The following is a 16,793-nucleotide window of genomic DNA, read 5'->3' as shown; positions in this document are numbered from 1 at the left end:
TTCTGTTCTTTAAGAAACAGATATGTTTTGGAGTTCCTGTTGTGGCACAATGGAAACAAATCCGACTATGAATCATGAGGTTGCAGGTTTGATCCCTGGCCTCGCTCAGTGGGCTAAGAATCTGGCCTAGCTATGGCTGTGGTGTAGGCCAGTGGCTACAGCTCCGATTAGACCCCTATCCTGGGAACCTCCACGTGCCACGGGTGCGGCCCTGAAAGTGGAAAAAAGAAAAAAGGAAAAAAAGAAACGGATATGTTTTGACAGATTCTAGCTGAAAATATCTCAAAATCAACTTTGCAGGTTACCATTGGGATTCACGAGGTTGAAGAGTTTTGGAGGCAAACTACAATTCACTGTTTCTAACAGCAGCTGGGGATGGGCACCCCCACCTGGTAAAGAGGCTTGGCTTTGGCGTCAACAGTATCCACTATCATCCACCCCTGTCTTTCAGTGTTATTCAGATCCACTTGCTTCTCCCATTGTGTTTATACCATCCAGGCACAGTTTCGCTAGGATTCTGGTTGGTCCCAATTTGTCATGATTTATAACAGGAGAATTAGCCAGGTGACAGCAGCCCCGTGGGTACAGCTGGTCCCAAGGTGATCCATGATGCTCATCAGCCCTCTTCTCCGTCACCCATTCTAGATCCTCTTCCCTCGGGGAGCACTTTTGGGTGGCTTGCCTTACAGAGCATCTTAGGATCTTCAACCTTGAGGGCCCCTGGCTGCTAAGATATTTTATACCATAAATGAGATAGTTGACATTATTTTCAGAACTCAAGCTTTTCTCCTATCTGATAGCAGCTTTTATTCCTAAATCCTCAAAACTTGCATCATTTTGTTACTGTTTCTCTTGAAACATGACCTTTGTTTTCAAAACTCCCCCAGTTCCTTTGGGCGATTGGCTCAGCCTCCCCTCAGGACAGTGAAATCACTATTTCACTCCCAGCATGAGTGTTTAATTGGTATTATTGTTTATTCCTGATTTCATCTTCTTCCTTTTTTTTTTTTTTCCTTCTAGGATCTAGTTTTCCCTTGAAAATATAATCCTAGAGTAGAACAAAATGGTAGGCCAGGAATTTTTTTCAGTTGGCCTCTAAAGTGGGCATAGGGTGAGAACCACACTTACTTCTATACAGCATGATTTTCCAGGTCCAGTTTGTCCTCCGGAATCCCTCCCATATTGTTAAGCAGTTTATTTGTCCATAAGAGAAATCAGTTGCATTCCTTGCCCCAGTATATTTCTATCTCCTATTTATGGCTGATTTGAATGCAAATAGGAAGTATAGAAACATTCCGCGCTCTTAATGACAACCTTGCAAAGACCTCAAATCTGACTCAGCAGATGGTCTTTTGCCACCTAGTTGCACTTGTATGGTTTTAGTGCTTCAGATAACAGGCTACAGCATTAGAGCAGGGTCCACTGGGATTCCAGAACTGGTCCACTGTCTCCATGAAGATGGCTATGCACAGGACTAGCAGGAGAGGAAAGAGTGTGGGCAAGTCCATCCTGGGGTACCAGGAAAGGGATGCTTGTGAAGCTATGCAAACTCTCAGAACCATGTTGCTCGAAGGGACACCTGTTTCATTGAGAGAGTCCATAGTCATACGTCCCACTCCAGAGACACTTAAAGCCTCCAAGGAAATATTTAAGATCGCTCAGATGATCTTTATTCTCTGGAAAGTTCAGGAAACAATACCTTAAGGAAAAAGTAGGATGGGCGGTGTCTTCCAAAATCTTACAATATTTAAATGGTGAAGATACGTTTTGCCGTTGCCTGGAGAACGGTCTCATGAGAAGACAAGGCCAACTCAAAGGCAGTTCAATATCATGCATCCTGCTGAAGGTGTAGGAAACAAACCTGCTAAACATCCCCCAGCCCTCCACCACCAGAGCACTTCTATTCTTGCCTGGGCTGAATTCTGAACATTCGAATCCATGCTAGTTAGCAAGCAGTAGATGCCTCCTGGTTAGTCTTTTTAGATTTTTTAAGTAAGTCCTCTGGATCTTCATTTTCCCGACCCAAAGTGTCTTTAACAGAGGAGGTTCCATCAGACCCATATTTGATGGCAAAGGGGGCCCTATGTGAACCATGAAGTCACAAGATGTAAGAAAAATGTGTAAGATTGTAACCCAGTCTTAACAAGGGTTTCAAAAAAAATCGGAATGTCTAGAGTAGTACTTCAGTGTAATCAACCCACAAATCTAATCTAACAGATTTCTTTCTGGAGTCCAGTGGGTTCCTACTTTCCCATGGAGCAGAGGGCACTGCTCCCGTGGATTTTAAAATTTCTCTTTTAGCATCAATATTGTTTTCTCGGCCACTCACTGAGGTGTCTGATGGGACACTAATTTTCTTTTTTAATGCAGCAACACTGGAGCTGAGCTGCATCTCCAACCTACATGGCAGCATGAGCCAACACTGGATCTTTAACCTGCTGAGAGAGGCCAGGGATGGAACCCACATCCTCATGGACACTAAGGTTCTTAACCCGCTGAGCCACAGCAGGAACTCCCAGGATACTAATTTTTGAAGGAAATAAACAGTAGGGCCAGATGAATTCCTGAGAAACAAATAACTCGTTTTAATCAAAGTTTTGCTATCTTACATTTTAGTGATTTCTATTTTGAAGCACTGGCTGGACTATGAATAAACTTTTCTTTAAATCAAGTTTACTGACTTGGATATTCATCGGCCTGGCTTCATCCTCTGTATTGTGAAATTCCCTGTAGTTGACAGTGACCCTTCTTTTATCTCATACTGTTGAATACGAACTTAACTCACATGCTCAATGCCTTCTGGGGGCTGGGCATTGCAGTGGACTTGGGGTATGGCAAATGGGAAATCTGATTATGTGAAGCTTAGGACAAAGCTGCCTTTGCCTTGCAGAAATGCAAATCTGACTTGGCCAGCTCTTATCTTTTACACTAAACACCTCGTGGTTTTCAAGTGCTGGAAATTGTTCTTCATTTGTCAAAAATATTTTGTAAGCCAAACAAAACACACCTGTGAATTATCTGAACCCATAGGGCAGCAGTGGCTTTCATTGGATTATAGAAATGGCTGTAGTTACAAGACCCATCAGACCTGGAAAAGATGCTGGCCCAGCCTCCCTAATTTTACTGATAAGAAACTCCCAGGATAAGGAGCAGGTAGAAGGAATGATGTGATATCTGAGATATAAGTATCTGCTTTTTAGAATGATTGTCTGCTCCAACACAAAGGGAGTCCCCACAGATTCCTAGATGGTGTCACCTTCTTCGTGACTGCTTCATAGAAGCCCATGGATTTTATAAGAAATTTTTCATCATCCATGCAATCGTTGGGCTCCTAAGCATGAATTATTATAAATACTTACAAAGTGGTAGTTCAAATATGGATAGAGTGAGGTCTGAAATGCCTCACTGATGAGGAGTAGTGTTGAGATTAGTAAAACTGCTGCCTTTATCACTTCATTCAAGAAATGTATAAATATATTGGTCTTTGTTTCAGTATTATGATTTTCAAACAGATAATTCTAACGATGAATTCCAAAGAACGATACACGGCTATATATATTTAATATACAAATGGAAATCAACCAGTATTTAGAGCAAACAATTAAAAGCAGTGGCTTAAGATGATTAGACACATTGGTAAATAGTTTTTCTAAACAAATTGTTTATGGAATTTGTCATTGTTTGAACTACCTTCTGTTTTGTGTTGGGAAGAATATTTCCGTATGGTTCTGTCATTTGTTTAACACTCAGCTTTATTTTACATAGCTGGTCTTTCTGGAATCTTCAGAAATTTGAAAAAAAATATTCCACATGACCCTGCATTTCATGAAATGCCCATTATTAAAAATTTCCTTTAAATGATAAAAAAGTGCTAATATTGGCCCCATGTGAATGGATGGGGCAAAAGTTTTTTGTTGTTGTTGTTTTTTAGATAAGTCACTTAAATATACAGAACCAGAAAATTTATTTTAAAAATGTATATACGTGACCTCACTTCCATTCCTTGGACTATACTCTCGGAATAGGGACTTGTTCTTTGTTTAGGGGTTCCAAGTTCTCTTCTAGATGAAGTTTCATCCAGTTTTTTCTCTCCCTGAATTTATGTGCTTATGTATGCAGGATGAAGGCAGAAGACAAGACCACACACACACACCAAATCACTGTCAAGGATTCCTTGCTGAGTTTCCTATCTCACTAAAAGGCAAGATGCCGGCCCCTGAGTAAGCTCTTCCAGTGCAACCCAGAGAAGAGATGTCCCCTAGGCCTGGGCAGGGTGCTCAAGTTGCCAAGATTTTCCCAAACCTGCTCTGCCAGAAGCCCCAGGAAACATCAGATGCAGCTTCCTGTCCCGGTGTCCTTACAGCGCCTGAGGGGACCAATTTTTGCATCGGCATCCAGCCTCATCCACGTAACAAAATATTTTAATGGTAAGAGAAAACATTAACACGCTTGGAAAATATAAATGTCACTGCTGCAGCAATCTCATACGCAAGGGTAAAATGAATCCGCATCCTCCGACACGGCGTCCAGTTCGGACGAGACCACACACGCGTGCACACGCGCGCCCACGGGCCCTGCTCGCCTGTCTGCGGTGGCCTTGAGTGTGCCCCGCGTGTGCCCATCTCGAGTGCACACGGCCGCGCTTGGTTGTGAGCACGCCGGAGGCCACAGGAGGAGCTGGCAGAGGACAGGCCAGCTGTTGCTGCTGCGAGGCTGACGGCCGGTGGCCGCCAGCGAGAAGGAACCTGCTGGCTGCCACCGACCCTCCCGCTCCGCACCAACCGCAGCGCAGCCTCCTCTGCCTTCGCCTCCCTTCAGCCCCGCTGCACCCAGCATCCCAGCCCCCAGGCAAAGACAACTCTGATTTAAAAAAAGCAAAAGGGAAAAGGGAAATGCCCTAGCCCCGACCCCGCACCCGCGCTCGCAGGCCCCGCCGCCCCAGCACGCCGCGCGCTCAGCCGCCGCACCGGAGCCGCGGGAGGTGAGGGGCGCGTCCCCGCCGTGGGGTGCGCGCCCCGCCCGCCGCCGCCGCCGCCGCACCCTGGGCACCATGACCGCTCCCAGCGCTGGGGTTACAGGTTGGTCACGGCCGCCCGAGGCCCGGGGGCGCCGCCGGTCGCCCCGGCCGGGGCTGGGCCCAGGCGCGCCGGGGCGGGGAGCGAGGGCCGGGCGCGGGGCGGGTGGGAAAGGGGCGCCCCCAGGGTCCGCGGGCACCAGGCGCGGGCGGCCGCCAGGGGCCTCCCTGTCGCCGCCGCGGGGTGCGTCTTCCCCGGCCTCGGGTGGGCGCGGAATGCCCAGGGCCCCGGACCTCGGCCTGCCTCGCTGGCACCTAGGGGACAGGTGGCTGGGGATGTGGAGAATGCGCAGCGCACCTCGGGGCCAACGCGCAGGTTTGGGGGCGGGGGGGCCCCTGGTTCCTCAGGTTTCCGACGGGGCCTTGCCCACTTGCCCCCAGGCTCCTGCGGTCGCTCTTCGGATCCCTCCTGGTGTGAACTGGCCTGGTTGAGCCGGTGTCATTCTAGAGGGCCACAGGGCCAGCAGAGCAGTGTCCTGCCAAAGCCACACCATGTTGTCATGAGACTGGTGTGGGTCGCCTGCCTGGCTGAAATCTCAGAGGGGCCGGGAACCCTGAGCTGGGTTGTGTCTCTTTGACTCGAACTGGAAACTCAGATCCTGATGAATGCGTGAAATAATAGGATAAATATTTCAGTTTTAGGCATTATTGTTCAGGGATGTATTATCGAGGATGTGTGTTCAGACATACACAGATTCAGGCCTAGGATGGATGTGTTTTTAACCTTCTGTTTATATGGTCATCAGCCAGGCCTGGATTTCCCTGGGTGAGAGGGAATGGAGGACTGGTGACCAGTTGTGAAGGAGGAGACTCAGGTTGGCCAAGACATTTAATAGGGATCAGAAATTAACAGGTGCTTACTTTTTAAAATTATGTTTCATATTTTCATAGCTGCTACTATGACTTGAAATTGAGTAGGAGAGGAGAGAGTGGACTCTAGCAATTATCCCCAAGGCAAATATACAGCAATGAGTGTTTTTTGTTTGTTTGTTTTTATTTTTGTTTTGTTTGTTTACATTCAGAGATTACGTTTCAACAGTTCTAAATTAAAAAAAAAAATCATGGCTTCTCAACCCTCTCCAACAAGGTCAAACATGTATTTCCTAATTGGTGAGCTTTCATTCTGTAGGCCTTTGATGTTGGATTTTGCTTTCATCTGTAGTATTGCTGACCCAGCTATTGCTAAAGCCAGAGTGAAGGAAAAATCAGGTTTGGGAGAAAAATGAATACATGAACAGGTTTGTCGGACCCCATTCACCCTGCTAGAAGATGCGACATTTCGTTACAATAGGCATGCATCACTGATAAGGATCCTGGGAGCTCTATGAAAATTGAAGACGAGCCATGTGAAATGGTGGGACCCTTTAGCAAGATAATCAGAAGCGGAAAAGTACTATCTTTGTTAAAAGAAAGAATGCCTACTCAAAATAGACTGCTTGCAGATCAGAGAATTGAAGTTTCGAGTAGCATTTTTTTGTCTTCTTTATCTAGGAGGCATTTCTCTACTTCTCTTTCCTGTGTCCCTGGCGACTGCGTGTATGTGTGTGTACACTTGGGCAGGCATGTATGTATTCGTCTTATCATTAATCAAGGATGCTGTGATAATGTCACAATTTTATTGGCTCTGTAAATCTATCCCAAGAGAAGGTCACATGTGGATTTCAAGTTTGTGAAAAAAAAAAAAATCACATATCCCCATAACATATACTAGTGTAAGCCAGGTGCGCTGGGCCAGGAGCTTGGAGCTCAGTGAGGAAAAGAGTTAGACCAGGCTCCGCAAATCTGTCAGCAAAGACAAATATGAGAGAGCCTATTTTCTAGTCTGGGTTTGGAAACTCTGACCTTGAACTTGAAAGCAATTATAAATTGCCCCCCCAATTATATCAACATTTTAAAACTTGAGAATCACGTAATCTGATACTTACCTGCTACAAGGACTTGTGCAAGAAGTCCTTCACACCTTCAAAACTATTTGTGCAAACATTGAACATTTTTAAAATGTAGTAATAATTAGATATGACAGTAAAAATGATAGAGGAAAGAAAATAAACAACCATAGTCCCAACAACCTAATAGAAAAGATTGTACTATTTGTGTATTTTTAAAACTATGTGACGTTGTGTAGTTGTGGTCATGAAGTTGGGCCTTTTTTATCCTGGCTTTTTTCGTGTATTATTATTTTTTTCTTTATTTATTTATTTATTTTATTTTTTTACAGAATAAAATACATACTTTTACACACAATTACATTCACACAGATTATTATAACATGGATCTTAAGAAACAGATTGACTCCCACTGGAGAAGTGGAATGGAAAATATGCTGAGACAAATAGGAAATTTATTCTGTACTTTATCCCAATTTTATGGCTTTCATCTTTACTACTTAGTTTTATCTATTACATTTCAATTTTTCTTTAAAAATTAGCATTATATTAAATTGCTATATTATGCAACTAAAATTTATAAAGAAGAAAGCCTTATATACCATTAAATATTTTATATAGCATAGTAAAAGAATAACAACTGGTAAGCATAACAAAAATAATACACCCTCTGAAAATAAGTAAAATATAAAATGCATAAATTAGTTAAAAAACAGTGTAACTATATAAATATGTCCTCACAATTTGTTCCATCTCATTGATTCTTCAATAAAGGCATTACACCATTCTAGGTGATGTGATAAACAAGACATTATAGACTTTACATTGTACCATGGAGAGAAATGGTTATTAATAATACAATTGTAGAACTGTATTATTTAATTGTACAGTGGCATTATTTAATTATAATTATCATAAGTTCTTTGATGGAGAGGAAATCAGAATCAGATCTAAGAAGACTTCAGCATTCCAAGCATGATGTCAAATGACCCCCTTCATGGTGGATTATGCACTTATTTACTATGAGATATATTTCTTCTCCAGAGATTCCTTGTTTGTGTATCAATTGTAGATTTTTGGTTTGCAGTTATTCTGAAGTTTTGATGTAAGAGTCTATATGTATATGAGATTGTTTTAAGTTGTTGGTCTCTTAATTGCAAGTTCATCTCCGGTGTCCCGCATTTGTACCCACTTCTTCTCATGATTTCTGATTTTGATGGTATAATTGTGCATGGATGATTTCGTATCTTTACTGTATATATACCTTTACTGGTGAGTCTTGCCAGTTGTGGAATTTTTTGTCTCCTGTTGCTGTCTTTTCTTTTCTGCCTAGAGAAGTTCCTTTAGTATTTGTTGTAAGGCTGGTTTAGTGTTGCTGAATTCTCTCAGCTTTTGCTTATCTGAGAAGGTTTTGATTTCTCCTTCAAATCTGAATGAGAGCCTTGCTGGGTAGAGTATTCTTGGTTGGAGATTTTTTTCTTTCATCATGTTAAGCATATCATGCCACTCCCTTCTGGCCTGCAGAGTTTCTGCTGAAAAATCTGCCGATAACCTTATTGGGGTTCCCTTGTATGTTACTTGTTTCTTTTCCCTAGCTGCTTTCAAGATTTTCTCTTTGTCTTTAATTTTGGTCAGTTTGATTATTATGTGTCTCGGGGTGTTCCTCCTTGGGTTTATTTTATATGGTACTCGTTGTGCTTCCTGGATTTGAGTGAGTGGTTCCTTTCCCATGTGAGGAAATTTTTGGCTATTACCTCTTGGAATATTTTTTCTGTCCCCTTCTCTCTCTCTTCTCCTTCTGGCAGCCCTATAATACGGATGTTGGTGCGTTTCACGTTGTCCCAGAGTTCCCTGAAACTCTCTTCATTTTTTTTCAATCTTTTTTCTCTTTTCTGTTCTGCATCCGTAATTTCTTCTAATCTGTCCTCCACCTTGCTTATTCGTTCTTATGCCTCCTGTATTCTGCTGTTAGCTGCTTCTAGTGAGTTTTTTATTTCAGTTATTATATTTTGCATCTCTTCTTGTTTAAGTTTTATATCTTGTATCTCTTTGCTCAGTGTTTCCTGTAAAGAAAAATCCATCTTTGCCTCCAGTTTATTTCCAATGTCTTGCATCATCTTCAGCATGACAGTCTAAAGTCTTTTTCCTGGAGGCAGAGAATCTCCTCATTGCTTAGCTGTTTTTCTGGGGTTTTTTCTTTCTCCCTCATCTGAGTTATAGTTCTCTGTCTTTTCATTTTGATAGGTTTTTGGTGTGGTGACCTTTTTATAGATAATAGAGCTGTAGCCTCTCTTACTTCTGGTGTCTGCCCCCCTTGTGGCTGAAGTCGGTATGGGGGGCTTGCTGTAGGCTTCCTGATGAGGGGGGCTGATGCCTGCCCCCTGTTAGGTGGAGGTGATTCTAATCCTTCTGGTGGGTGGGGCTTAGTCTCTGGATGGGATTAGGGGCTGCTGTGTGCCTGAGGCTCTTTAGGTAGCCTGTTTCCTGAGGGGTGGGGCCGTGATCCCACCTGGATTGTTGTTTGCCCTGGGGCTTCTCAGTGCTGACTGACAGGTGGGGCCAGATTTTCCCAAAATGGCCACCTCCAGAGAAAGGCACTGCTGCTGAATATTCCTGAGAGCTTTGCCTTCAAGTCCTTCCCTCACAACAAGCCACATTCACCCCTGTTTTCCCATGATGTCCTCCAAGAACTGCAGTCCGGTTTGACCTAGGTTCCTGTGGAGACCTCGCTCTGCCCTGGGACCCAGTGCACGTGAAGGTCTGTGTGTGCCTTTTAAGAATGGGGTCTCCGTTTCCCCCAGTCCTGTGGAGCTCCTGCACACAAGCCTCGCTGGCCTTCAATGCCAGATGCTCCAGGGGCTCTTTCTCCCAGTGACAGATCCCAGCATGTGAGGGTTTGATGTGGGGCTCAGAACTCTCACTCCCTGTAGGTGAGTCTCTGTGAGCCAGTTAGTTTTCAGTCTGTGGAGCTTCCCCCCCGGGAGGTATGGGGTTGTTTATATCACGAAATCACCCCTCCTACCTGTGGATGTGGCCTCCTCTTTTTCTTCTGGAGTAGGGTATGGGTTTCCAGTCCATTTGGGTGGAGATTGCTCAGTCTTTAGTTGTGAAAATTGTTGTTTTTAGGAGAGAAGTTGAGCTCCAGTCCTTCTATCCCATGTATTATTTATCATAGGCATTTTTTCATGTGTCTATACAGTTTTCTTCAAAAAATTCTAAATGGCTATATAAGACTATGCCTCCTGAATACAGCTTCACTTACTAGCCATACCTCTATCATTGGATATTTGCTGTTTCTAGCTTTTCATCATTATGAATAATGTCCTGATAAATAGAATATAGGGATTTATTTGCATTGGATTTTTTTTTCATGATAAATTCTGAACAATGGCATTCCTGGAAAAAAGTAAGTTATCTATATTTTTATGTAGCTATATATTACATATAAACTATTATGGATATATATTAATATGAATATATATATATCTCCAAGTTGATTTCCTAAAGATTATAATTTTGGATAAGATGCTTTACATGCTGTCTGAGGTACATTTGTCTTCTTTTTAGTGTTTGTGGGTCACCTTACCTCTTTTACAGGAAGAGTAGAAGATGAAATAATAGCTTGGGCTTCTGACCTTTGCACTATATTGCAGGTCAAAGACTCTTGACCTTTAACAAACTGCTCTGAAATCCAGGTGATAAAATATACCCCTTGGAGTAAAATCAAAGAAGGAAGGCTATACAAATTGTAAGCTGAATAAAAAAGAGTAAGCAGGAGTTCCCGTTGTGGCACAGTGGTTAACGAATCTGACTAGGAATCATGAAGTTGCGGGTTCGGTCCCTGCCCTTGCTCAGTGGGTTAAGGATCTGGCGTTGCCGTGAGCTGTGGTGTAGGTCACAGATGCGGCTCAGATCCCGCGTTGCTGTGGCTCTGGCGTAGGCTGGTGGCTACAGCTCCAATTCGACCCCTAGCCTGGGAACCTCCATATGCCGCCGGAGCGGCCCAAGAAATAGCAACAACAACAAAGACAAAAAAAAAAAAAAAAAAAAAAAAAAGAGTAAGCAAATTTGAGATCTTTTAGGAAAACATGATTTTTGAGCTCAGGTGTCTCATTCTGCTTTTGGCCTTCCTACTTGGACTTCAAATAACTGATCAAAGGGATTTAGATAATGAGAAACCTGTACCCTCAGGTACAGGGAGAAGAAGTCTCTTTGTTCCTGGGCTGTCAACTCCGAGGCATTTCTTGTAGATTCAGTACAGGTGGAACTGGACTCATGAGAATGGGAGACTGAGCCAAAGTTCAGGTCACAATTCCCTTTCTCAGAGATGTGTATCAAAAGTGAGGAACAAAGCTTCTGCAGAAGCCCTCAATAAGAAGGCATGACAACTAAAGTGGGAGCATTCTGTCCCTAAGATAGAATTACTTGACTTCTGAAGCTGTTTCACCACGAGACCCCAGCACAGGGCAGCCACACCAAATAGAATGTGCTCAGAAGACAGGGACTGGAGTTCCCGTTGTGGCTCAGTGGGTTAAGAACCCAGCTGGTATCCAAGAGGATGTGGGTTTGATCCCTGGCCTCATTCAGTGGGTTAAAGGATCCAGCACTGCTGTGAGCACAGGCCAGCAGCTGCAGTTCTGATTCGACCCCAAGCTTGGGCACCTCCATATGCCGCAGGTGCGGCCCTAAAAGACAGAGACTAACCCCACTGGTCCAGAGGTGGGACCTGGGGAGGGAGTCCAGGAGAATTAGAAGTGTGAAAAGTTAGAACACCGTAGCCAAGGGAACCAAGAATAAAACTTCTCTCCAATTATGCAAAGGGAAGGCCTGAATAGAGGGCTTTGTTTGGGGCAGGATGATGGGAGTGGAAGATGGCCAACGTGGGCACAAAGGCAGGTGCTCTTCCTGACAGGGAGGGCACAGCAGGGGGACACAGGCCTTGTTCTACATGAAATATAGTCATTATGTTCCCTTAGATGAAACGGACAAACAGACCAAGTGTGCAGGTGAAGATGAATTATCATAGACCAGGAAAAATTAATTCAAGGTAACTAGCGCCTAGATCTAGCCTGGTGACCACTTTGAATTTGAAAAATAAGTAAAAGGAAAATATCCCATCCGTATTTTGATCAAGTGGAAAACAGTGGACAGACATGGAGAATAGACTTGTGGTTGCCAAGGGGGAGGCAGGAGGGAGTGGGATGGCCGGGGAGTTTGGGGTTAGTAGATGCAAACTATTATATTTAGGATGAATGGACAATGAGGCCATGCTGTACAGCACAGGACACTATATCCAGTCTCTTGGGATAAAACATGATGGAAGATAATATGAGAAAAAGAATGTTTATAGAGGTTCTACTGGGTCATTTTGCTGTACAGAAGGAATTAGCACATTAAAAATCAGTAGTACTTCAATACAAAAATTTTTTAAAAAGAAAACTTCAAAAGTTAAAAAAAAAAGTTTTGGACTGGCTTCATTCTCCTTCTCCAAAATTAAAGCAGCAGTAAAATGGTATGCTGAAAATGTGCAATTCTGAAAACTGGCAGAGAACAATTTTCTCATGATATTTATATGGCTCAAAGTAAAATATAAAAATGATGAAAAATATGTATTAGGCATGTACTACAAAAAAAAGAAGGTGAGGTAGAAGTATGTAAAAACAGAACAATAGTTCAAAAAGTAAGTGAGAAAAAAAGGACCTTAAAATAATAAGTTACCGAAGTTACTAAGCTCTGATTAGACCCCTAGCCTGGGAACTGCCATGTGCTGCAGGTGTGGCCCTAAAAAGACAAAAAAAAAAAAAAAGAGTTCTGGTACTGGCTCATCGGTAATGAACCACAAGGACGTGGGTTCAATCCCTGGCCTCGCACAGTGGGTCAAGGACGTGGCATTGAGGTTGCAGACATGGCTCTGATCTCATGTGGCTGTGGCTGTGGTATAGGCCGGCAGCTGCAGCTCCAATTCAACCCCTCGCCTGGGGACCTCCATATGCCACAGGTGCAGCCCTAAACAGACCAAAAAAACCCCAAAAAACACAAAAAAAACCAGTTACCGTCTTCAACAAAGTTGTATTTACAAGCTTTCTGTATGTGTATACTAATTATCATAGCATTACCCTGTAGGTAGCTCCACGTGTTCTTGGGTGTATGCATTTGGGACAACTGGTCCTGAGACGGGAGCATTTCCTCCAACAGGTCTGTGACTTAGAGTGGGATAAAGAAGCAGTAGTTCAGCTCAGGACGCAAAGAAAACAATGAAACCGAACTAGAGAGGGGAAGAAAGAAGATAATGCTTTAAAGCATGAATGAATTGATAATACAAGAGAAAAGCTTTAGATCTGATAGAAAAAAATAAAAGCACACCATTCTAGTCTTTAAGGCCAATGGAGCTACAGCCGTCTATAGGGAAGCATGACCATGTCAAGAAGTAAGAATGAAGCTAAGGAGAAAAATAAGAATGGGGGCCAGTGAAGGCAGGTGTTGGAGGAATAGGGCATGACATTCTGAGAATGGGTGACCACCATCAGACTGCAGTAATGGCAATGGAGAGGAGGCTGGTGGAGATTTAAAAATGCTAACAGATCTTGTGGCTGAACCAACAGAGGGGAAGGTGGGGATGAATCCAGAACTTCAAGCTTGGGTGATGGTGGGTGTTTTTGCTCCTATTGGTGATGCCTCAGTAGAACCACTAATTACTTCTTGGTCTTTCCTTTCAGAGTATGTATAGGTTAAATCCTTGGCTTCACTGTCTGTCGCTTTATCTGTTCTTTATGACTATTATGAAATCCACAGGAGGTCAGCTTCACCTGTCACTTTCAGAGGAGAGGACGTGTTTTAGAAAAGTACTTATTATTTCTGAAAAGTGCAGATTTACGGAGGCCTGTGTCAGACAAGATACAAGTCAGTGACGGCTTAAGATACTATTGACTATGTCTTTCAAAATTCGCCTGAGGTTAAAAAAAAATCATCCAAGCTTGGAAGCTTCCGTAACCCTTCCTCCCAGGAGCTAAGGCACAGAGATTAAGATACATGTTGTAAATAAGGGATTTAAATGTTCAGAACTAGACGAGTTGGGTTAGTCTTTTCATTTCTCTTAATTGCATATGTCAGTACTTTTGGGAGGAAAGAAATGTTAAATTCTGGGGAGCCTCAAAACAATTTTCTACTTTTTATTATGGAAAAATTGAAAGCAATGTCAAAAGCTAGTTTGTTGAATTAGACAAATTGTTTTTGCTATGTTCCTTTTAAGAACTGACTAGCCATTTTAAAGGTATTTTCTAGACTAGAAGGTTATAGTAGAAAAGTCAATGAAAAGTCAGATTTCTTAGTTAAGCTCTCGTAAGACAAAAATGTATTCTTGTATATCACACATAATCTATATGCCTGGATTTTTTTCTTTTTTTTTTTGAGAAAATTCTGAAGTTCTTTGAGGAAAACTTGGAATATACTGTATATACATTGTGACAAATCAAAATTTTTGTCTCAGCTTTTTATTTTGTCTCAGCTTTTTATTTTGCCTTTACTGTTTATAGTAGTATCTCATTTTTCCCCCTAAACAAATAGTCTTGACTACAGACTGTAATGTCAGAATACCCTTCCGAGTGTCTTGACCAGTGAGTCCATCACTGTTGGAACCAGTGCTGGGAGTGTGTGGTAAAAATTACTTAGGGAGTGTTTTTTAAAAACATTATTTCCCATACCTCACCCCGCAAGGTTCTGATTTAGTGTTTGAGCTGAAGGATATCCATGGCTGAGAGTGTTTACAAACCTCCCTGGATGATGCAAATGTTAGTCTTTGGAAACTATTTTCAAACATTCATCTTCTTTGTCCAAATTTTATAAATTCATACGACAGACTTAAACAGACACACACACAGAGAAATAAATAGAAAGCTTCTTTTGATTTTCCATGGTGTTTGTCTGCTGAATGGAGCAGTTTTGAAAACTGCTGTTGTTAACCATCCATCGTCTTTGTTCATCCTTTGCAGATTCATTACAAGACTGAGCAACCCTCATAAAAAGAATCGCCTTTTCTGACCTTTCATAGTATTATATTTAATTTTTATTTTTAAATTTTTATTTTTTAAAATTATAGTTGGGAGTTCCCGTTGTGGCTCAGTGGTAACAAACCTGACTAGTATCTATGAGAATGCAGGTTCAATCCCTGGCCTCTCTCAGTGGGTTAAGGATCCAGTGTTGCTGTGAGCCGTGGTGTAAGTTATAGATGTAGCTTGGATCCTGCGTTGCTGTGGCTGTGGCGTAGGTGGCAGCTGCAGCTCTGATTTGACCCTCAGCCTGGGAACGTCCATATGCCACAGGTGTGGCCCTAAAAAGAAAAGAAAAAAATCCCACAAAAACAAAGCAAGTGGTTGATTTACAATGTTGTGCCGGTTTCTGCTGTATAGCAAAGTAACCCAGTCATACATACACATATATTCTCTTTTTATATTATTTTCCTATATGTATTTTATTTTTATTTACGTTGATCCTTTCTTGAATTATCTTCCGTTATGGTCTATCCCAAGAGACTGGATATAGTTCCCTATGCTATACAGTAGGGCCTCATTGCATATCCATTCTAAATTGATCTTTCACAATATTTAGATGATAGTAGCAGTTTCTTAAAATACAATTGGACTATTGGATGATGAAAACCCTTAAAAGCTTTGCCACTTCTTGGAGGAAGCTGGACCTTTCTTAAAACGTTACACCATCCACCTGTGGTGATTTTTAGCTCTGATATGCTTTTCTTAAAATTTCCCTTCACCTACCTTGTACCCAGAATAACTCACAAATTTAGAAATGCATATCTCGTTAGAAAGGCTAGGGCTTGTTAAAAGGATCGATGGAATTTTCTGAGTAGAGTCTGGAGAGAGCCTATTTAGCCTGCATATGTGAGCTGATGATTTCAATTTGCAATCAATATAGTGACGTAGGTGACACAAACACAGCTTCGCACCCTCTCCGACTGCGGAGCTGTCTTAGGTTGGCATCCATGGTGCAGTGACCAAAGGGTGTTGGGACATCATAGTCTGTCCTGAATTCCTTTACCAAATCCAATGATTTTTAAAGGTCAAAGAAAATTCAACTTTCCCAATTAAAAATGAAACAGAACAGAATCCTTAAGGAAAGAATGACAGTGTTTTGAGGCATTTGTAGAATCAGAAAAATAAAAAAATTACTGCTTTTCCTTGGGACTTAGGAAGTGGACTCAATATAAAAAGTGGGGAACCATCTTTATTTTTTAATCCATGTGTCGACAAAAGGGAACAAGAAAAGACTGAGCTTGGAGATGGCCCTTTGAAATGTTTGGCCTCCTCTGTTTGGTGGCCCATCTTGGGTGGCCTTTGTGGTCATGCTGAGACTGGACCACGCATGTAACAGTGGTTTTGCAGGGCAAATTGCATCCCAGTTTGGGTCAGGCCAAGATGTAGATGAATAAGCACCCAAATGAAAAATGCATTTGGCGAGGGGGAGGCCGAGAGACATAGGAAGATATTTTGCTACCGCGAACGGAGGCCAAATTTTAACGGTGTTGTAGTTTACCTGCTACAGTGATGTGCTCCGCTGTGTGGCTCAGGCTGACCTAGGATTCAGGAAGCTGCCTGCCTTTCCTCCACCCATAGGAACCCATTAGAAAAAGGATGCCTTGCTTTGAGTCCATTAAAGTTCACGAACAAAGGATACTCAGGAAATAGGAAAGGTTTGCCACCACACCACCAGCCCAACCCTGGCACTGGCATCTGGGTGCTGCCTTGCTGTAATTCAGTTTCACCATGTAGGCTTGGGAGAGGCAAGAACTTGGAGATTCCTCATCTCTGTTTGCTGGGAAC

The 16,793-nt window shown here is 42.6% G+C and overlaps 1 protein-coding gene across 7 annotated transcripts in view; it reads left to right on the top strand.

The window, feature by feature from the left end:
- Window positions 1-4,570: 4,570 nt before the first annotated feature.
- Window positions 4,571-16,793, top strand: part of NALCN (sodium leak channel, non-selective) — a 317,004-nt gene continuing 304,781 nt past the window's right edge. For 5 of the 7 annotated variants that reach the window (XR_014819860.1, XM_084982253.1, XM_021065881.2 and 2 more), the window contains exon 1: window positions 4,957-5,078. The gene's annotated coding sequence lies outside the window, so the exon portion shown is untranslated. Of the gene's footprint in view, window positions 5,079-16,793 lie in introns of all 7 variants that reach the window. The other 2 variants (XM_084982252.1, XM_084982251.1) reach the window with 1 other exon arrangement.

This window comes from Sus scrofa, chromosome 11, assembly GCF_054392235.1.
Source record: "Sus scrofa isolate SSC_HxYL_T2T_F1_AM1 chromosome 11, Sscrofa_HxYL_maternal_Yorkshire_Landrace_v2.0, whole genome shotgun sequence".
In the NCBI taxonomy this organism is placed as follows: domain Eukaryota; kingdom Metazoa; phylum Chordata; class Mammalia; order Artiodactyla; family Suidae; genus Sus; species Sus scrofa.
This window is presented reverse-complemented; position numbering and strand designations above follow the sequence as displayed.